The sequence below is a fragment of the Mesoplodon densirostris genome, chromosome 5 (assembly GCF_025265405.1).
Source record: "Mesoplodon densirostris isolate mMesDen1 chromosome 5, mMesDen1 primary haplotype, whole genome shotgun sequence".
In the NCBI taxonomy this organism is placed as follows: Eukaryota; Metazoa; Chordata; class Mammalia; order Artiodactyla; family Ziphiidae; genus Mesoplodon; species Mesoplodon densirostris.
Genome location: NC_082665.1, coordinates 37,136,976 through 37,160,596, shown reverse-complemented (window position 1 = coordinate 37,160,596; position 23,621 = coordinate 37,136,976). Strand labels below are relative to the sequence as shown.

Sequence of the window (23,621 nt, the reverse complement as noted above, 5' to 3'; positions counted from 1 at the left end):
GAGATACAGGGGAAGAGTAGTCTTCTATTTGTGGGGTCTCCTTAGTCACCCTCCAGTCCCCCAAAGACAGTACACAGTTGTGACTTGGTTATTATACTCCTGCATTCTTTTTCCCCCAAATTCTATCTTGGGTCATACTGTGCTGGCTGCAAAAAAAAAAGAAATACAGGTTGCAACTTGTTGTAACCATTTTGAAGAATAATTTGCTGTACAATAGAGCTGACACAAGAATTCAGAAATATAAAGCAAAATAACTATAAAAGTTAGGAGGAAGTTGAACGGCATTTCCTCAGAAAAAGCTGCTAACTCTGTATCATTCCGATGTGGATTCCTACAGTCATCTGGGGTGAAATATGTATTTTCCCCCCTTTGCTGGATCACTGGCCTGTCTTCAGAAGTTGTAATGCCACGACCACACATCCTAGGAGTCTCATGTTAACAGAAGATCCAAATACCAAGCCAGTTAAAGATGGGTGAGGACAGGGGAATCACAAAGGCCATGGGTCCAAAGTGGATGTTACTGAGAACTTGCCCTTTCCAAAATGTTAAAGTCATAGTGCTTCTTGCTCGTTCTCAGCTTAAACTCGTTAACTGAGTTAACTTGTTTTTTCAGAGAATTCTGTGCAGCCGAGATGGAGGGGAATGTGGCTAAGACAGTACGTGGAGGCCAAGTCACTAGGTTTAGAGCTTTCGGAGTTGACAGTGCTGTCCCCGCTGCCACAGCAGAGTGGGTGACGACGCAGCCGGGGCTGGGACTGGGCGTCCCGGAGCCACCAGATCTTGGTGCCAATTTTAAAGAGTTCCCCCAAACGTTTCTCAGCTTCCACACGAGTTATTCCATCTGGTAGTTCAGTAATTTCCAAGACCTTCCCAACAACTGCTTCTCCAGCACCTAGGTCGGTGGATGCAGCTTTTTTAGCTTGTTTCCTTCCTCGGTTTCCATGCCTGTTGCCAGGCTGACCCTGTTGGGCTGGAATGTGTCCGTGCAGAACAGCAGGAGGGTTGTACTGCAGGGGCTGGCCAAGTAACGGGTATCTGGCATCTCTTGAACAATATTGTCTCTACTGCTAAATTCCATACACTTTTGTCCTCTCTGGTCATCACCGTCATATTTTTTTGTTGCCACTGTGGGGGTGAATGGGCACGAGATTGTGGATTGTTTGGTACACTGAGCTGCATCGTCACCATTCCGCCACCAGGTGGTGGAGGTGGCACAGCTACACACTGGTGGCCTTGGAGCTGCTGGGAAATGCATGGTGAAGTAGTTCAAGGCAACTGTACTTGTTCTGATCCTGGATGTTGCAAGTAACATACTGAGGAGCTTAAATTATTTTGCTGGCCAGGTGGAATGATGCTGTAGTAAACTGGCATTCCTACTGTAGGCATAGATCCTTGATTAGACTGATTAGGAAACATAGCAGGTTGTTGATAAGTCTGATGGGCAATTTCTTGAGAACCTTGAGGTAGTGAAACCTGAAATGATGGCACTGAAGGATAGGCAATGACCACTCCTTGAATCTGATTTCCAATGCTGTTGGGCTGGTCACCAACTAGGCTCTGACTCTGGGGTTGCTGAACTCCAACTATCCCCTGGTAGTTTTTTGTTTTCTGTTTTTTTGTTTTGTTTTCTATATTTTTTGTTTCTTTTTCCTGGTCAACGATTTTATTTGGGATTTTTTTTTTTTACATCTTTATTGGAATATAATTGCTTTACAATGGTGTGTTAGTTTCTGCTTTATAACAGAGTGAATCAGTTATACATATACATATGTTCCCATATCTCTTCCCTCTTGCATCTCCCTCCCTCCCACCCTCCCTATCCCACCCCTCTAGGTGGTCACAAAGCATCGAGCTGATCTCCCTGTGCTATGCGGCTGCTTCCCACTAGCTATCTATTTTACGTTTGGTAGTGTATATATGTCCATGCCACTCTCTCACTTTGTCACTCCCCTGGTAGTTTTGCTGCCGGTTGGGCATAACTTGATAACCTGTCTGCTGGGCAGGCTGGGGTAGTGGTTGGTTTAGATGTGAATTGTAATGGACAGAAGGGACTGGGCGATACTGAGGTTGACTAGAGTGGTAGTGGCCTGGAGCACAATAACAGGCTGGCATCTGTGGAGAGGGCTGCTGAATATATCCTTGTTGTTGAAGCACAGGCTGGCTGACAGGATGACCAGAGGCAAAATAGCAAGCAGTAGGGACTGGCTGCCCAGGAGGTAGGGAAGGAAGAGGAGGCGGTGGTGGTGGCGGGGCTGCTGTCATGATAGAACCAGACTGCTGTACTGAAGAACAACAGTGGACTGGAACATGGTGGCATGAGGATCAGAACCATTTGCGCATGGCTGGTGGACAAGACAAGACAAGGCTACACTGAGACCCATGGTTGTCCTGCTGTGAGAAAATGTGTTGAGCTGCTTGTTGTTGGGGTGATGGGGGAGGCAGAAGTGGCTGTGGAGGTCCAGGCACTTGGGTTCTAACTGGTTGTTGAGTCATAGGAGGATTATACACAACTGGACTCCCATCTGGGTTTATGAAGGGCTGAACTGTTTTTGAAAGCCTGCTTATGCTTTTGCTTCTTCCAGAACTGTCACCTCTTGTCAGAACTGAAATTCCACTGAATCTGCTGGCTCTTGTTACAGCAGGCTTGAAGTTTCAGAGAGAGCTGTCTGAATCTGTGCTTCTCCAGGGTCATGATTCAGAGTACTTCAACTCGTTCTCACTGCTGCTTTGATGGCTATCTGTTGATCTCCCTGAAGAATCTTTATTAACTCTAAATATCTGGCACCTCTGTTGGGTGCTACTAGCATCCTCATCTTGGATGCTTTTGTCAATAATATTATTCTCTTGGGAACACAGGGGATCTTGGGAAAATATTTGGTCTCTAACTCTCTGGTACTCTTCTCTTTCTTCTATAGATTTGCTTCTTCTGTCAGCTTTCAAAAGTATTCTCATCTGATTATCATCTTTGTCAAAGGTAGAGTTATCTCTCTTGAGCATATATCGTTCCTGAAAGTCATCACTTTCATCATCCTTAATATGTTCATTAAATTTCTGATCAGGTATTCTTGTATTACTAGTTTTGTTTACTGTGACAGACTTCCCACTCTGATCAACATTGTGGTCTAATCCAAAGTAAGCAGCAACTCTGTGTAATAGCATCCTATGATAAGATGTCATTGGGCAGAATTTTTTATGTGGAGACTCATTATTACCAAAGAAATCTAAAATTTCTTGTTTCAATTTCAACAGCAGCATACTGTCCTTGGGATTGTTTTTTAATGTATTTACTAAAAATTCATGTAGACCTATGCCAGTTGAATCAGTGTATTCTTGACCTAGAATCTCTTGATAACATTTTTCTGGGCAACTTATCACTGGCTTTTTCTTTTCTGCTTCCCCTTTTGAAGGCTTCTCCTCTTTTTCAAATGACTGTGTTACCTGTATTTGAATTTTCTCCTGCAAATCAATATTGTCGTCAATGCAATGTTCATTCTTCTCTGTCAAAATCTTCCCATAGTTTTCTGATTTGATAAGATTTACAACTCTGGTTGTATCTTTCACTTCTGCCTCCAAATCCTTCATTGCTTCAGTTTCATTTTTTACAGTAACAGTATCAGACATCCTCATTAACAAAGGTTATTTTAGAATTCTACAGGGAACTTGAAGCCTGATGTGTCCTATGGATGTGGAATTGTGGTGTCCCGCAAAAATAAAAGAAAATAATCCAAGGTTCTTTCTCACAGTTGTCAGCCAGGATGTCAATTGTCTTGACCAATTTGGAATCTGGCAGGAGGAGTCCCATGTCCTTGTCACCACTGTAGATTCCTGGACTAAAATGGAATGTCTAGGATAAAATATATCATACCTTTCTGGGGCCCGCATTACTGAGGAGGAGGCGTTTGGAGCGGGGCTCAGCAGGGCGACAGAGGGGCTGGGTGGGTGCAAGTTAAGAGTCTTATGGAAGGGAATTAACCCCATCACCAGTCTGGACACCGGCTCCAGCAGCAACAACGGCTGGCAAAATCCCACGCCTTCCCACCACCAGGCTTATTTTATCTTGAACACAGGCTTTGATTACTTATTATAAGAATATCATTATATTTAAAAATATCTTATTGCCAGTCTTTACATTTTTATTTATTGAATACATCAATATTAGACATTAGTTTGAACGTTTTATGTAATATCAATCTATAATATAAAATCCCTTTTATTCATGTAAAATAATTATCTTGGCCTTATATAATGTGGTGATTAATGAGCCAAAGTATAACAGTTTAAACATAATTAAAATGCACGTTTTGTATACTTTCAAGTAGTTCTTTTGATTCAGTTTCTTTTAATTGAAGAATTACTTAATATTACATTTTAAGAGTGAATGTATAATTCTCCTGTTTTGTTTTGTTTTTACAGAGAAGCACTGTCCTTTCTGTTCTCAGAATTTAGACCTCCCTTAGTTCACTGTTATGGACTGAATGCCGGGTCTCCCCCAAAATCATATGTTAATATTTCAGCCCACCATGTGATAGTATTTGGAAGTGGGGTCTTTGGGAAGTAATTAGGTCATGAGGGTGGAGCCCTCATGAACATGATGAGTGTCCTCATAAGAGTAGACCAGAGCACTTTCTTTCCCTCTTTCTTGCTCTCTGCCATGTGAGTCCATACCTAGAAGCCAGCTGATTGCAAACCAAGAAGAGTGCCCTCAGTATAACACTGGAACTACTGTCCTCTTGATCTTGGACTTCCCAGTCTCTAAAACTGTGAGAAATAAATTCTTGCTGTTTAAGCCGCCTATCTGTGGTTTTCTGTTAGAGCAGCCTAAACTGACTTAGACACCGACATTATAGAATTTACATTTGTACAGATCAATGGGGTGGAAAAGTTTTGTTAAGCCTTCTAGAATATCTTCAATATGAAAGAGATTTTTTTTTCATTTTATAAGATCATATCACATAAAACCTACCCTTTTAAGTTATGCTCAAACACTCTTAAAACCACTAATAAAGAATATGATGTTGGGGCTTCCCTGGTGGTGCAGTGGTTGAGAGTCTGCCTGCCGATGCAGGGGACATGGGTTCATGCCCCGGTCTGGGAAGATCCCACATGCCACGAAGCAGCTGGACCTGTGAGCCATGGACGTTGAGCCTGCGCATCCGGAGCCTGTGCTCTGCAATGGGAGAGGCCACAACAGTGAGAGGCCTGCGTACCGCAAAAAAAAAAAAAAAAAAGAGAATGTGACTTTGAACATTTTCTTATATAAAGTAAAAGTTTACATTTGATATTGGACTGATGGATCTTTATAATTAGGAGTTTAAAATTGTATGTGTGTGTGTGTGTTTTCTAGATTGCTTTGATAGAGCAGAAGTACACAATCCTGGCTATGTCTTAGAACGACCTGGTGGTCTTACAAAAAATATTACCTTTGCTGACAACCTACCTCCAGAGATTTGATGGGGAGAGATAGGGGTTGAGAATTGATGTAATTTACTAGGACTCCAAAAGAGTTTATTGTGCAGTGAGGGTTAAGAACTGCTTGCCTAAGTACAGGTAGATAGTAGCACAGGATTTCTCAATAAGCCCTGCTGCCTCTGGTAAGGAGAGAGAGAAACAGAGAGAGAGAGAGGAAATTGGTATTCATTGAGGAAAACTGATCTCCCTCCTTTGACAAAACGGCAAAAACATATTTGCTCTTTGCCCTAGTCAGTAAACAAATGTTGAGAGTGAGGGAAATCATTTGGGAGCCCAAACTTATTTTCGGTATTCCTTTTCTTCCTATCTAGGTAAAACCTTGTGACCTATCACTTCCAAAATCTTTTGGTAACTTTGAGGTGCTTTAAACAAAGGGCTGCCACACTTGTTTTATATAATCTCTGTTTCCAGTGTGAACACATTTAGATTCATTCTTCAAGTCCTTCTGCTGTTAGCCAGAAAAGTAATAAAGATTTGGCATCTGCAATAAATTGTGTTTCTCTTTACAGGGAGTACTAACATGTTTGTTTTAAAGTATCATAACAGTTGTTGAGCCATTTTATTTAATGTGAAATTCATGGCCATGTAATACCAGGACAAAAGTGAACAATCAGAAATATGCAATTAAGTATGCCACAGTGAGACTGTATTTATTTTTTATATGTGTTCCACATTTATTTATACAGATGCTCTGACAAGATTCATCAGTATTTACATGTACAATTCAATACAAGCTTCAAGTTTGCATATACAACATTTGAAAGGGTGAAAACGTATTTGATGGATCTTTCAACAAATATTGATATCATCTATCAACAAGTACCAGTACCAACAATATATCTAATCATAACCTATCAATCACTAAAAACAAAGTCCTAATAACTATTTTAACAAATTCAACTTGCTCCTAGATGGAGAATATGTGATTCTTGCTTTCATTTAATACATCTTACTGTTGGGAAGACGGTATGTATATATTGTGGCCCTTAAGAATAACTGAATCAGACTGGGCTGTCATTTTTCCTTTCCTAAGTTTTCTCTTAGGAAAAGAGGACAACTGGAATTCTGTAGGAGTTGTTCCTCAAGCAAACATATTTAGAGATACAGAGCTGAGCAATGACATAGGTGGAATGTGTTAGATATGGGGATGTGTCTCCCAAATCTTCTTTACAGGAGAGGTTGGCTACCCTGCTGTATGTGTGCTTGTGGGAGGGATGCTCATCAGACAGCCTCCAACATTTTCACCTCCTCCCATATTGATGCTAGCAGGAACCTAAACTATAGCTTAAAAGGGAGAAGAGTAAAAGAGCTGACTTGAGAAAGAGAGAGGAGTCTTAATGACTGATTTTGATCTGCCAGAGTCTTTTATTTATGGAGGGGACAAGATGTCAGTGTCTGTCCTCAGATGGTACACACTTCTGAGCTTAAATGTCATTTCTGTGGGTAAGGAGAAGCTTTACAATTGAATATGTTGGAAAGGTTGAATAGAAAAATGATGTTATATTTGTAATCTAAATAGTTTTGTAAACTTATATGTAAAAGACTACCAGAATAAGTCATGCACCTGAGAAATTTTTATTCAGTGAAAGGGAAAAAACACTCCATACTGAATATATTTCAAAAGGATGGTAGGAAAGGAAAGTAAATGTGTGCTTTGATTATGTCACAAATCATGCTTCAGTATATTCAGATATGAACCAGAAAAATATACAGTCTATTAGATTATTTGGTTTCAGTATTAATCACAAGAAAACTGCCTCAAGGTTGATACTTCTCAAATTATCAACAAATTAAGGCATACATTCAATCATTCACTCTAGAAATATTTATTGAGTAGCTAGGTACTGAAGATACTGTGTTACTAGCTAAAATACAGCAAATAAAACATGTATGGTTCTACATTCATGAAGCAACCTAGTGAAGCATAGATAACAAAAATTAAGCAAACAAACAAACAAAAAAACACCCTTAATTGTGGTGAATTCTCTAAAAGAGAATTCTCTGGCTTTATGTTCTTCTCCATGTGGGGTCCACAGACTCTCCTTTTCGGAGATAGTGATGACTTTCCTATTAATTGAGAGACATCAGATCAGTCTCAGAATCTGTTATAAGCAGATATAGGTTATGACTGCAAGAGACTGAAGCATATAGTTAGTCGTATCAATGTGCATGTAGGTTGTAAGAGAAAACATGGGGGGGGTGTCCTCTTTTTATGTAGTTCAAACAGTGAGAATCTCCTAGAGGAATGTAATGTATAAATTGAGAGTGATGATAACTGAATAAATGAAAAGATCAAGCCTATGGAGGAAGAAGGAAGAGGCCTCCCAGAAAGAAGGCACACCATATGTAGCTTTCCTTACTCAGGAAAATGTGTGTTCACAAAACAAAAGTAAACTAGGACAAAGTGTAGGGAGAATGGGGGATGGCAGGATTAGATAAAGCTTGACAGGTGGTGCAAACTTGTACATTTTTTTGAGGTTGTCATAGAATATGAATTCTCTTACCATGTCGGAGGAGGTCATTGAATGGAGGTGACAGCTGGTTGAACTGCAAGCTGGCCCCAGAGAATCAAAGACTCCTCACCTCCTCCCCATCCTTGGAATATACATTCTGCTCACTGGTCCCACAGTGGGGGCCATTTTTAAAGACACAGCCTTGAGAAAGCAATGTGGCGTTGAGACCATCTGGATGGTATATGTTACTGAATCCAGTTAAGGCCTCTACATAAACTTTTAAGATTCTGGCAGGTGGGCCTTTTGGCCACCCAAGATAAGCCTAATGTGCAAGTTCCCTTGCTTATTAAAACTGTCACCTAACACTCTGGAGTGATCTGCCTCTTTCTTCAGTCTCTCCTTGCCCTGCATGAGTATGGGGGTCAGTTTGTGAACCAACACACCATTGCAATGTGATGTAATTTTTTAACAGAGAATGAAGCAACCTAATTTATCTTCTTAGAGATCACCCTAACTATGATGGGAAAATAGATTGCAGCCAGGTATTCCCATTTTAGTGCCAAAAAAGCAACACTGATGTTGTCATTTCATTCTTATCATTAATAAAGTTGATAATTTAAATTTAAGCCTGTAATTATTTTTCATGGAATCAATAGTAAGTTTTTTTTTTTCAAATTTGGATTATAGTAATACCACCCAAATATTTTGACTTGTCTTCAAATTGAATTTTTCATAAAAGATTACTTAACCCCAAGTAATGAAAACATGTAAAACATCATTTCTCAATTATACTGTTTCCCCTCTTAGGAATGTTGTGTGGTTACTTTCAGTATAGAATATTCTCAGTAGAGATTACTTTCTTTTTCTCTTTTATATTTTTCCTTTTATAAAATTTCCTTTTTAGCCTCAGTCTTAAATTGATGATTTATCTATGGGTAATGTGTTTCCTAACAGAAAAAGGGATCTGATTTCAGTTACTTTGACTTTTATGTGGCCCCTCCCCTCATCACATGAATTTGACCCTAAAAATTAAAATACGTAAATGTGATTCTTCTTTAGTCAAGATGTTAACACTATCTACATCTAATATGAGGACTCTAGAGAGCTAGATTTAAGAAGAGAGGTAGGACTCTAGATAAATAGATGTCTCCAATGCAATGATTAGAGCTGATTAAGATAATGAACCTCATCTTGTTTAATATAAATAAATAATCCAAAGCCAGTTAGCAAGTAATACTCAACACAAGGATCAGCATACTCTATGCAGATAGAACTGAAACATGAATCGTTTGTTATGACTCTGCAGTAGCAGTAATTACAATACCTCTAGCACCAACAGCACTAATATGAAGAGTAGCAATACCAACAGGAGGAGGAAGAGGATAAAGTAGAAATGGAAGAGGTAGATGGGCATGAGTGGGAATAATAGCAACAGAAGCATTGTTAATCATAATTTAATTCAAGTAAAATGTGAACACAAGTGGAATTCTAGCCCAAAGTCATAGCTGATTGGTCTTAATTAGCTTGGATACTACATGGGTAATTTCTTTAATTCCTTTTATTGGCTTCACTTTGGTTTCATCAATTTGGATAATTCAAAATAGTTATTGCTAAGAAGGCTTGTACTGGCCACTTGTAAATTCAGTCGGAATTACTCTCGGTGACAGTTTCAGTGGTTTTATTCGGGTTGGAGGCAGCGAAGTTTAAATGAGTGATTAATTCATTAAAATTATATCATGAGAAATACAGTAACAAGCTGAATACATTTCTCACCTATAAAATTAATTAATCTGAAGTAGATTTGTCTTGTAAACACTGTCATAAAATAGAATTGACTTAAAGAATGAGAGCAGATGATATTTTTGGTTGCCTAATAATCTTTTTAATGGAATGACTTATTAATGGAGGACCATGAAACATAGTTGCAACAAAACTTTGTTGTGTTTACATAAAGTGATATAGAGAGTTGTGTAAATTATCTTCATTTCAGTTGAATAGACTCTTTTTGGCTAAAAGTATTATGTAACCATGGACATAATGTAATTTTTCTTTGGATTTACTGGGTAAATGTTATATAAGATGCAGTGTTAATTATTTACAGAAGTAAGCAGATGGTAACCCCATTTTACAGAGTTCTTCCAAGAAATTATGCACTGTTGCTCCAAGTATTAATTCCAGGTATGAAAGCTAAACAAACATCAATATACCAATCATGTAGTTTCTTTAATATTTATTAGGGTCTATCAAAATATAATTGTATGTTTAGTTTTCTTTTAATTGCCTGGCATTAATTTGAGAACACTACTCTTGCAATTTTCATATTGATTTTCCTTATCAAAATAAAATGATATTTTTATGGTTGTTTCCTCCTCTTGCATTTGTTGTTAAATATCACAACACTTTAATTATACTTTTGTGTTAATGGGTTTAGGACTAGTTTCCACCTCGATAAATCAGAACTACCAAATCTGTTCAGTTACTCAAACTGAAATCAATGCTAATTGCCTTTTGGTTCAGCAGTTTTATTTACTTGTGTATTGGAAGTTCAATTATTTGCAATTACAGTTTCAATGTATTGAGATAAATGTGATATAGCATCTAAATTGTAAATTACAGAAGCTCAATTTTTATTATTTTGTGTATTGGAACCTATTTAGAAATAATCTTAGAGAGTAACTGTTACAAATTCTAATATTTGTCTATTTCCCTGGACATTATTTATGCAAGTATACACATAAACACATTCACTGTCAGCATACACATTTTAAATGATAATACAGCAAAATTACCTAGCAAAAGTTAGAGTGATTCCAACCGTTCAAGTATTCTTCTGTAGCATGACTGTTATAACAGTTGTTGTTATATGCTCCATTTCCAATAACTTATTTCTTAATATTTTAGATTTCAAACTGCATTAATGTTGAAGGACAATCAGCAATTTTATTTAATTCCAATACATTTTCCACAATTGTATAAGATTGACTCACATCTTGGCTGTATATCTAAAGTATACTTGATTTTCGCATTTTATTTTCATAAGAAAATAAGAAAAATTTTTCATAAGAAAAATCTGTATTTTTGGTCACACTAAAAAATGCTTATATGTAAGTAACAAATTTAAAATTCCAGGTTTTCTGAAAAAAATTAAAATGTTATAGAGTAAGAGTAACAAAAACTTTAGAGTGCTATTGTAGTAAATATTTTAAAAATTGCATATATATTTTTTCTACTATAAAGTATATTATTTATGAGAAGCAACTAACCCTGAATATTTTGAATAATCTTATACTAAAATCTTATATATACTTTCTTGCATATGGAGTGAAAAGTATATGCTGGCCTTACCTTTAAAATCAGTGAAATCCTTTTCTAATGTGTGTTTAATATACTAATGAAATTATTAAGAGCTCCTAAAATAATTTGATTAAGAAATTCTTGCTATAGAAAGACAATTTTTAAAAATTATTTTCTTCTACAAGCTCCCTTTTTTCTTATATTTCTAAAGAAAAAAAATTTCAATCTCTTGAGATTTTGGTTAAAAAACACATAAAATTTAAGTTTCTGTTAAGAAACCAGATCTTTGTAATAGGAAATATAGCCAATTCTGAAAGTAATACTTGGGAAGATTTTTAATATATTCTGATGCTCTGTATTGTCATCTAATATTTTCACATTTATTTTAAAACCTTCAAGCTTGTTATGCTTCTAACATTCAAAAATTTGACCAAGTATTTATATTCACACGATTCACAATTTTAACCCCTGTGAGATTTCTGTTACCCACACAATAAGTGGTTAACATAGTAAATACATAACTTCAAGGGCATAAAAATATGAATTCTGATATCTGAGCCAATTTTTTTTTGGAAAAAAACTCACTATATCCCACGTTGAATCGATAGAAAGCCAGAGAACTTGAAAAGAAAATTTCTACTAATGCTTTTTTAAGGGAATTGTAACATTTGGGCACTTGAACTACTGGTAAACTGAAAGTTTGCTGGTTAACAGTAATTAATGCACTTATCTTAAAGTTCTAGCTTGGCCTCTGTTTAAATGCACATTAATGTGCAAAATATTTGTCATACTGTATCTAATGTTACAAAAAATTCACACAGATTTGTATTTTCCTTCAAGACAGTTTTCCACACAATCTTAATTTAGAGATTTTAAAAAATACTGGAAAACCTAAATGTAACATGAAGTTTACAGTTGTTATTAATTTTAAGATGTAATATTTATAGATAATTAAGATATTTAATTTATTAACCTTAATATGTTATGAATAGAAAAAAAATATTTTTTGTTGTTGTAAGGGACATTTTTTAAATCCCTAGGCATTTTATGAGTACTCAACTTAAAGATAAACTTATTTTATTTTGAAGGAAATACCCATTAATAATTAAGAGATTATGATTACACTTGAAAATATTCAGCAAGATAGCTGGATGTAATGTAAATCATAAATGAAGAATGCCCATGGTTAATTAAATTGAATTTCTTGAGCATAACAGAAAGTATGCAATCAGATATGAGGTTCCTACTCTATCTCCCTGCTAAGCAGTTAAAACTTTGAAAAAAAATAAAGGAATAAGTTGGGTTTAGCACTGTTATAGATGTGAGCCACATCACTAAGAGATAATACCATATTATTTTTCTGGAATGACAATGAGGACATTCACCTTAAGAACTTCCTTTTGATGCAGTATTGAAAATCTCAAGTGAGAAATGTATTAGGAATAAAATAGAACTACAGGTGGTGTTTTGGTTTTCAAGTCCCTAATGCTTCAAATAGAAAGAGTGAATTAACAGATGAAATACAGAATCTGTATGAAGTCTGGAAGAAACTGTTCAAATATTTAATTTGCCTGTTTAGATCTTATTAATAACAACAAAACACTTCATCACAAAAGCAAGGAGAGTTCAGATACTTACTAGTTAGTGAATTATTATCATTTGTGTGCTATTATTTTAAATCTGAGTTTTATTTTATAGGATGAATCATTTGTTTTTCTTGAGAATTTACCAGTGAATGTATTTAAAATGCTTTTAATCACACTTTCTCTAGACTTTTTTTTTTTTTTTAATCCACTACTAGGGGAAAACTCAACTATGAGAGGGATATTTTCATTTCTCTTTTCCTCACTGTATAAACTAATGTAGCTCCTGTTATGTACAAAAGACTACTGTTCAGTTTCCTAAGATTTGCAAACATCAGGGTTTTTTTTTTCTTAAAGATTACCCTGTCTTTGAATGGGACATTGCTTACCTATACATGAGAAATACCATAACTTATAGAAAAGTGGTTTGAGAGTTTAGAAGAGAGATCATAGTGTTTCGTGGACACTGAAAAAGTTTCCCTGAAAGAGGTAGGACTTGAATTTGAACTTGAATGTTTAACATGAATATAGCATTTGAACTTGAATAGTCTCTTTTATTTTAGATAAACAATTTAGCTTTAACTAATACTATGGCATAATTAAAATAAATGGTTAATTCTAATAATATTGGAGCAAGATTCATAGTTTTGTTTTTTAGTTAGTGGTAAGACTGTTAGAGTGTGAATATTTATAAATTATTATTTTGAGGTATACTAGCTTGAGCACTGATTATTCTATTAAGCATTTGTACTCATTCAAATTTCTCACATGCTGCTTCTTCTATTCACTAAATGTTATCCTAGCCTCGTAAATTCTAATGAATTTTTAATTGTGAAGTGATGATATGGCTTTCTGCTAACACTCAAAAGCTATCCATCATTATATATATTTTACAAATCGATTCCCTTCAGCTCCTGATAACCTGAAGCTTACCTACTCTTTGACAGCTTATCATTTGACTTGTTTGAAATAAAACAATACTTTATTTTGCTTTTGGATTTCTTCCTTTTTGTGGTAACTTAAATTACAATTTCTCATTTACATACAGTAACAGCTTAATTAGATTCTTATCTTTGTTTCTCCTAGGAAATCCTCTCTGCATAAGAAACTACATTTTAGATGCAGTCATATTGATTCTGTTTATTTGCAAACATATATCTATTTATTATTCATTGAAAAAAATGTTCATATTTTGCAGACTCTCATCTTTTAAGCTAAGAGAATCTTTTCAAATCATTTAAATATGTTTAAGATTCTTCACTTTTGCAATTAAAAATTGCTGTTAGCTTACCTAAAAGATACCATAAGATTATGAATATAATTTTCCCCCTTCTACAGTTGAATAGTCGGCTTTATAAATTAGCATATCTAGCAGTGAAATCTACTTTGACAATCAGAGAATATATGCACTGTGTAACTAAGATCAAAGTATTTTATTAATATGCTGTTTTGGATCACGTGATTCTCAGATTTTAATTTAGAACATTATCATAGGAAAAGAAAAAAAGGGTGATTTAAGAAAAGGTAAAATGTGAGAGAAATGTTAAAATGAGAACGGTTTCAGGCATTGAAAGAGGCACAAGTAGAGATTCCTAAATTCAATAAATTGCTCTGCATCTTGGAGTTAGATGACTCAGCCTTTTAATGTAAATTTCAGTTTAACAAATAACTACTCCTTAGAAGTAATTTCAATTAAAATTAACAAAGTTTTGTATATCTTTAACCCTAAAAATATATTAAATCTTAAATATATAATTAAAGTGGACAACAGAATTTTCCTATTTCATATAGATATTTATTAATCTCTTACTTCAGTTAGATATGACCCTTATTCAGGCACTGCATTAGAGACAGGAAGTACTCCACAGAGCAATAACTCTGAAAATAGGTGTAAACAGCACTAAACAAGAAAAACAGTCTTACTCTTTTATTTTATCTATACTTTCAACTCTGTTTCAAAGCTAATCCTGTGGACATCTTTACCACTGTTTTGCAATAAAAGCTTCCTCATAAATTGATACCATGATCCATCCTGAATAATCATTTACCATCTCCAGACCAAAGCTAGACTTCTGATTATATTATTCTGAGTCTCTATCATTTCTCCCCCCTATGCTTGCCAAAGTATTGGAAATTCTAACAATCCAATATCCATTCCTCTAGGTTAAGAATTCGCCTACTGTTAGAAAGGAAATTAAGCCATATTAGTCATTAGTGCCAATTCCTACAGCTTGAGTTATGATTTCCAAGCATGTGTCGGTTCCACTATTATTTCAAAAAATAATGTAGAAAACATTAAATCAGTAGAAAATAATATAATCTAGTATTTTAGAAAACCACAAGTTTTGGAGAAGGATGTATTTAATTTTAACTATCAGGTCTCCTATCTATGTGTAACTTACTTAACTATCTAACCATCAGTGACACATCTGTAAATCTAGGAGTGCTACAGAAGCGGTTCCCAAACATTTTGGCACCAGGGACTGGTTTCCTGAAAGACAAGTTTTCCATGGACAGGGTTGGGGAGGGGAGGGATGGTTCAGGCGGTAATGTGAGCAATGGGGAGCGGCAGATGAAGCTTCACTCGGTAGCTCACTGCTCACCTCCTCCTGGGCGGCCCAGTTCCTAACAGGTCAATCTGGCACAGGGGTTGGCGACCCCTGTGCTAGAGGATTGTGGAACTGAAATGGAGCAGTATAGCCATCATGGGATCTGTCTTAAATCAGTCATCTCTCTGATTACTGATTTGAAAGAAAAGCTTAGGCCACGTAGAGAACAGTGGATATGTATGGAAATGGAAGGAGGTATGAAATAGGCAAAAAAAAAAAAAAAGCCAAACCTAATAAGTACAACAGATAAATATGTAGAGATAAGACCATTTCTGTATTTTTCTACCTTCAATATTCTATTGCACTGGAAATGGAAATCTATCCTCCATTCTCTGATATTCTTTAACAATGTGTCTATTCTTTCCTTATAAAAGTAATACTGCCTAAAATTTTAAATCTTTCCTAAATATCTGTAACATAAAAAAATAGAGGAGACCTATTACTAATTTCCTAAGTATCCATTCTCAAAGAAGATGAAGGCTGAACGCCACATGAAAAATTACTTTAGAGATGTTTTTATGTGTTTTTTTATACCTTGGCCACAAATATCCCCAAATGTATATTAATAAAATGAGTAATTTGTCCAAAGGAGAAGGAGATAAAAACTTACTGAGTTCTAGGCTACAAAATTCATAGTATTCAAGGAAAGAAGCTGTTTTTTTAATAAGCACGGTTCTTTTTTGTCCCGGGCTCATCAACCAATTATTTAAAGTCTGTGACCTTCAGTAACTCAGTAGCTCAAAGAGTGGTTTAAAAGTGATAATGCTGTAAAATACTTATGGTAGAGTTGAGCATATGAAATAGTTAATATTGACTGAGTGCTTACTCCATACCACTCAAGTTTTAAGTGCTTTCATGGATTAGCTCATTCAATCCCCCACCAATCCTATGAAGCATGTTTTATAATTATGCCCAGTTTTCAAATCAAAATATTATGACATAGGCAGAAAAAAGAAATTGCTTAAGATCACAATGACAGGAAGGGGTGAACAAAGGATTCAAATCTGGGTAGTCTAATTTCACAGTTTGCTTTGTAAATGATTGAACTATACCTTTTCTTACTCAGGAAGTCATAAGGGTTTTTTATTATTATCAGTAATATTTATTTTATCACAATGTTATTTTTATCTGAATAAAAGGGGTTTTAACATTACTAATATATATCGATTTTAGACACAAGATGACAATACATGCTTATTTGAGTTTGCTGCATGTCATGCAGCCTGGGACAAAATTCAGCATACCAAAAGATGTTCTACTTTTCATATTTGTTTAAGTGCATAAGTGCATGATGAATTTTTTTGGCAATACTTCAACAAAATAAAGTTGTGTATTTTCAAGTTTAAACATTCATATATTGTTGAATAACCGAAACATTGTTTGCTGTTAAGATCTGAGATCTGTTCATATGCAAATATGAACAAATAGATTGTCCTAAACCTAATAAGTGAATAGATCCTCTGAATTTTTCATTGAATTGGATTGTTCTTGAATTAACAGGTTCTCTACTCATGCATGGATCAGTTGTTTACAAGGAAGGTCTCTGTTGTTGGCACTAAACCAGATCCAGGTGGTTTCTATCCATAATTCTAGTAAAAATGACACATGTCTCAAACACAATAAATATATTTTTAGTCATTATTTTAGTTAACCACTGGGAACATGAAAATGTACTATGCTTTGCTTCACTAAACTTTTCTCCTCATTTGGAGTCACTCTATTAATTTCCTTAGCCTCTCTCTGCTTCTGTTGCCAGCTCATCCTCCTCTATCTACCTTGATATATTTCATTTCATCAAAGCCAGGCTCTTGGCTATTTTCCCTGTTCAGTGTGTCTCTTCCTATGAAGGATTTCATTCATGCCTAGTTTCAGGAGCTATTGAATGGTCTATATATTTCCATTTATATTTCTTAAAAATACTGCAAAACCATGACAAAACCAGTTTTCCTTATCTTTTCTTTTCCTAGTTGGGTTATTCCTAAAACAGAGCCTAAGACAGGGATTTGAGTGCAAATAATTTATTGGGAGTTGGCTTCAAGCAGCAGAGTGAAGAACTAGAGAGAGTGAAATGGAGAACAAAAGGCATTGAAGCATATGCTATTGGGCTGGTCCTGAGTGGGCATATAGGACTTAGTTCCCCTGGTGACCCTCTTAGACACTATGTAGAACTCATCAGAATAGTCCCTGTGCAGGATGAGGTGTTGAAAAGGGGATAGAAAAAATTTCTGAAATGAAATTATAATTTCATCGTTTTAAGAATCCATGAAAAACTAAAGAATAGAAAAAAAATTAAGGACTAAATAATTGGTTGTTTTTTCATCAGCTTGGCTGATGAAGGATTACATGACTTCTTCTGGGGCAGATTTATGCTTCTGGCCCCATGGAGGCTCCTTTCAACCTTGAACATATACCTTATGTCAATTCACCTCTGTAAACATTGGGTGATAATGTGCTTGCCACTGTGGCTTTGACAAGTGGCCATCATCATCCCTTGTGCACAAACAAATATTCACAGTTGCTTGATCAGTGAATAATGAAAAATTGTTGAACATTAGAGCATGATCCCCTGCGTTATGTAATTATTTGCTTATTCTTTTATTATGAGAGGGAGCTATTATTTTCCCATATCTTTTTTTCTTTGTAAACCCATTAATAAATTAAAAATGAAACAAGGTTATATTTATTTATTTATTTATTTATTTTTAAATTCTTTTTTTAACATCTTTATTAGAGTATAATTGCTTTACATTGTTGTATTAGTTTCTGCTGTATAACAATGCAAATCAGCTATAAGTATACATATATCCCGTATCTCCTCCCTCTTGCATCTCCCTCCCCCCCTCCCTATCCCATCCCTCTAGGTGGTCACAAAGCACCAAGCTGATCACCCTGTGCTATGTGGCTGTTTCCCACTAACTATCTATTTTACATTTGTTAGTGTATATATGTTGGTGCCACTCTTTCACTTCTTCCCAGCTAAAAAACTAAAAATAGAACTACCATATGACCCAGCAATCCCACTACTGGGCATATACCCTGAGAAAACCATAATTCAATAAGAGGCATGTACCACAATGTTCATTGCAGCTCTATTTACAATTGCCAGGACATGGAAGAAACCTAAGTGTCCATCAACAGATGAATGGATAAAGAAGATGTGGCACATATATACAATGGAATATTACTCAGCCATAAAAAGAAATGAAATTGAGTTATTTGTAGTGAGGTGGATAGACCTAGAGTCTGTCATACAGAGTGAAGTAAGTCAGAAAGAGAAAAACAAATACTGTTTGCTAACACATATATATGGAATCTAAAAAAAAAAAAAAGGCACTGAAGAACCTAGGGGCAGGACAGGAATAAAGACACAGACATAGGGAATGGACTTGAGGATACAGGGGGTGTTATATTTATTTAGATGCAGAAAAGTGTTTCTTAAAACTACTTTTTGATTCACCATTTCCCTAAAAACATTGCTGCTCCAAAAGATAACCTTCTCCATGGTTAATTCTTATTGATGCACTTTTTAATGTTAAAATAAGTAGAATGTAAAAATACAGTCAAACATTTTGTTATTTATGCTAAAACAGAAAATATCTTATGTGATTAGAATCAAACATTAAGATGATTTAAAGTGAATGTAATAGTTCTTACTTCAGGTCTTTTTTAACATCACTGATTTAAAAAAAAGAGGTGATAAATCTTTCTGACTTAGTGGAGAATATTCAGTACCTATGGCATCAAAAATCTATCAAAATGAGTTTTTAAGCTACATACTTATAGCTTTCTATTAACTAATATCCACATTTTATAGGATGATACATATACTCCTGATGAAATTAAAACAAACAATAGGTCTTGCAAATTCATCTTCTCTATTACATATAATAATAATAAATAATAATAATATAAAAAGATACAGACAAGTCTTAGATTCTTAATAAAGAAAGTAGCAAGTGTATATTCAAGCAAAACAGAAGGCCTCAGCAGGAATATTTTCCAGTATGGAGATGAGTTTCTTAATGCAATACTTATCTTGTATGACATTTTTAGATGTAATTATTAACAAAATTTACCAAAAGAAAGCACAACCAGGCATTTGTGTATATTATTAGAATGAATACATAATGTTGTATAAGGGAAGCATGTATGATCATTATTGGTCAGATATTTGAACCCTGTTAAGTTTTCCCTCTAACTTATCTTCCCATGAAGGATTGATTTTGACCAAACAAAATCACTATTGCACTTATGGATATATATCCAAAAGAATTGAAGTCAGGTTCTTGAAGAGATATCTGCACTCCCAGGTTCATTTCAGGTTTATTCATAAGAGCCAAGATATGGAAACAACCAAAAAGCCCATCAATAAATAAATGGATGAAGATAACATTACATATTTTTTTCAGCCTCAAAAAAGAAGGAAATTCTACAGTTTGTCACAACATGAATGAGCCTGAAGGACATTATATTAAGTGAGATATGCCAGTCACATATGCACAAATACTGCATAATTCTACTTATATAAAATATCTAAAATAGTCAAACTCATAGAAGCTGGAAATACAATATAAAGTTTCAGTTATGCTAAAGATTTTCTGTACAACATAGTCTCTATAGTTAGCAAGACAATATTGTCCAACTAAAAATTTAAGAAGGTAGAGCTCATGTTAAGTGATAATATCACATAAAAACAAACAAAATAAAGGGACACAGGAAACTGTGAAAGGTGTTGGATATGTCTATTACTTTGATTGTAATGATGGTATCATGGGTGTTTGCACATGTCCAAGCTCATCCAATTGCACACATTAAATATGTGCAGTTCTTATTTATTTACTTACTTATTTATTTTTTTGTCACTCCACATGACTTGTGGGATCATAGTTCCCTGACCAGGGATTGAACCTGTGCCCTCGGTAGTGAAAGTGCGGAGTCTTAACCACTGGACCACCAGGGAATTCCCTGTGCAGTTTTTTTTTTTTTTTTTTGTGGTACACGGGCCTCTCACTGTTGTGGCCTCTCCTGTTGCAGAGCACAGGCTCCGGATGCGCAGGCCCAGCAGCCATGGCTCATGGGTCCAGCCGCTGTGCGGCATGTGGGATCTTCCCGGACTGGGACACAAACTCGTGTCCCCTGCATCGGCAGGCAGACTCCCAACCACTGCGCCACCAGGGAAGCCCCCTGTGCAGTTCTTAATGTATCAATTTTACCTTAACAAATATGTTTAAATGTTTTGAGATAAATGGAATATGAAGATCAGATTTGTGTGTCTCTACTTTATTATAATGGATAATATAGGTAGTGTCTGTACACCATGTTTCCAATATTTTAGGTAAATTATTTTTTTATAATGTTTATTATTGTATTGCATACGTACAGTACAATAAAACTATCCTGGTCAGTATGGTTCAATGAACTTTCTGTGATGATAGAAATATTCTATACCTGTGCTGTCCAATAAGGCAGCAAATAGCCAAATATGACATTGAGTACTTGAAATAAAGCTAGAACAACACAGGTACTTAATTTTAAATTTTAAATTTAATTTAATTAATTTATATTTAAATATCCACACGTGGTAGAGTATACTGTATTGGATAGCACAGATCTACACCCTTTTTTTCATCAGTATAAAATCGGCTTAGGTCGCCCATAAATGCCTCTATGTAAATTGTTGTAAATTATATATTTTATGTGAAAAAGCAATAAAAAATTTACAAACTGAACAAGTTAAAATGGGATCATTTGAATTACATCTATTTTGAGAGATTATACATTTGTAGTTTTCTTAGAAAATAGAAATATTAAGACACTCTAACAAAATACTTGTTGAAAGATATTTTAACATTTTATAAAGAGTAAGAAATTATTAATAATTTATAGAAAATTATATTTTCATACTCTTCAAGATTGATTGTTAACTGACAAATTCTCATGTCTACTAAAATACTTTATATTAATCCTTTACTTAGAAAATAGTTTTATGAAAGAAATAGCTATTACTTTGACAGTTTCATGCCAAATTTTAAATGAGAAAATCAAAAGTATGATGAAAATAATTAACAATACTGTACTGTATATTTGAAAGTTACTAAGAGAGTAGATATTGAAAGTTTGCACCACAAGGGAAAAAAATGTAACTATATGAGGTGATAGATGTTAAGGAAACATATTGTGGTAATAGTTTGACAACATATACATATATCAAATTATTATGTTGTACACTTTCAATTTATACAATGCACTATGTCAGTAAAACTGGAAAAAAGTAAGAAATCATGTTAGACAAAATGTTTAAAGTTTTAAAGTCATCCTATTATCATTAGTATTACAATAAATGAAATACATCTTTCAACAATATCTATTTGAAAAATTCGGGATCACTATTATTTGAGAATTTTCTATGGCATAATTACATTTTTCTTGTTTTAGTTGTTTAATTCAGCTTACAATTAGTCTAATATGAGTCTTAGTTGTTGTTGTGATTAGTAATTTGAAGCTTATTTGTTACATTTTTAGGGTAGTAGGCAGGTGAAATGTTACGTGCTCTCTTGAAGAAATTATTTTATCCAGTGTGGCATAGAATCTGTGAATCTATATCTACATCTGGTTTCCTGTTTAAAATAAAATTCATTTTCTTATATATTCTTGTAACAATATAGGGATTAAATCAAAGGACATTAAATCTGCATAACAACATACTGATGCATTAAATTGCACCTTAAAAATGTTTTAGGGACCTCTGAAATGATAACATAAAAAGGGGTGTCACTTTAAGCAGAGTCCATTTTCCAAATTCAATTAAAATTAAAAATAATTCTGCATGTAGTACAATAGATGATGCATAGGAATCTTTCTCCAACCTCTCCTTTTTTTTTTTAACAATTTCCTGAACCTCCAATTATTCATTCTGTAACTGTAAAATGTAAGTCCTGACAATACACAATGTCCGTGCCCATCTGCGTATGGTGATATAAAGTGTCCACTTATTTTTTGCTTTTTTGCTTTTGTTTTTTAATTTTTATTTATTTTTAAAATTATTTTTAAGTTCTTATATTTTCCTTTTGTTCAGTTTAATACATAGTATTTTTTATTTACTTACTTTAAAAGTAGGTTACTGATATTTTGTAGTTCCATCTGAAAAAGGGAATTTTTAAATGAGAATATAAATTTGCTTTTCCTTTCATATTAAGTGATGGTTCTGAGTGATTTCTCAACTGACATTGAGGTGACAATGTCAAAGAAAATGTGGCTTGTTGGAAGTAATAGTGGCCTGGCAAGTCATTCTAACATCACAATAAACTAGATATGTAAGATTTAGTGAGCTATTAAAATTTTCTGAGTTTAGTTTATCACCCATAAAGTGGAGATAATTGTCACTATGCCTCTTATAAGATTGTTATAAAGATGATACAGATGAAAGCAGAAAATTTGCTTCTATATTATTAACTATTATGAAAATATAAGGAAAGTCACAGATTAAGAAAATCCCACTTCAAAATGTCTATGAAGAACCTAGGGGCAGGACAGGAATAGAGGCGCAGCTGTAGAGAATGGACTTGAGGAAATGGGGAGGGGGAAGGGTAAGCTAGGATGAAGTGAGAGAGTGGCATGGACTTATATGCACTACCAAATGTAAAATAGATAGTGGGAAGAAGCCACATAGCACAGGGAGATCAGCTCAGTGCTTTGTGACCACTTAGAGGGGTGGGATAGGGAGGGTGGTAGGGAGACACAAGAGGGAGGAGATATGAGGATATATGTATATGTATAGCTGATTCACTTTGTTATAAAGCAGAAACTAACCCATCATAAATCACTTATACTCCAGTAAAGATGCTAAAAAAAAAAAAGAAAATCCCACTTCATTGAGACTCAGTTTGCTCATTAAAATATTAAATTTATCATTAATATTTAACAGTTAACAATTATTTCTTAAAATATTGCTAATAATTTAACTAAAGTTTTTGCCACTATTAAATCATTTAATCAAACTATTAATTTAAATTGTTTAATATTATGAAATTATTAAAGTAATCAATATATTAATTAATATTAATGCATCAATATTTATAAATAACATATTATTAAAGTATTTATTTAAACTAGTTGTCACTATTAAAAATCTGAGAATAAAATATTAGGTATATTATTATTCATATAAATGCAAAATGTGTAAAAGTAGTAATATATTAATTGTCAACCAAAAC

The 23,621-nt window shown here is 34.4% G+C and overlaps 1 pseudogene; it reads right to left on the bottom strand.

Annotated features, from left to right (window-relative positions):
• Positions 1-517: 517 nt before the first annotated feature.
• On the bottom strand, positions 518-3,627 carry LOC132490973 (R3H domain-containing protein 1-like; annotated as a pseudogene).
• Between the last annotated feature and the right edge of the window lie 19,994 nt (positions 3,628-23,621).